The sequence below is a fragment of the Penaeus monodon genome, chromosome 23 (assembly GCF_015228065.2).
Source record: "Penaeus monodon isolate SGIC_2016 chromosome 23, NSTDA_Pmon_1, whole genome shotgun sequence".
Taxonomy (NCBI): Eukaryota; Metazoa; Arthropoda; class Malacostraca; order Decapoda; family Penaeidae; genus Penaeus; species Penaeus monodon.
This window is the reverse complement of record NC_051408.1, coordinates 29,631,949-29,632,322: the sequence shown is the minus strand read 5'-3', so window position 1 is coordinate 29,632,322 and position 374 is coordinate 29,631,949.

Sequence of the window (374 nt, the reverse complement as noted above, 5' to 3'; positions counted from 1 at the left end):
GATATTCCAAAAAGAGAAGAGAGGAAAAGCAGAAAAAAGAAAAAGGAACGGGAGGAGACCGGATAGGGGGTGAGTGCCATTTCAAGACGGTGTCACGTTGCCACAGTCCGGCCACAACACGTGTAGTTTTGGATTAACACAGGCAACGTGAGATCCCAGTTGAATCGCCAGGAAACTCGTACCTTTTACAGGTTGTTAGGCGGGGTTCACTTTCCTCGGTCGACATCCGATAGGCGTAAGCTGTGTCCTTCAAGACGGTTGGGGGTTAGGCGGTAATGGCGCTTCGTGGCAGATATGCGCTGGTCGTGGTGTTGATGGTTGTGATAAGGGATTATTAATTACTAATAAGGCTTATAATAAAAAATAACAGCAAT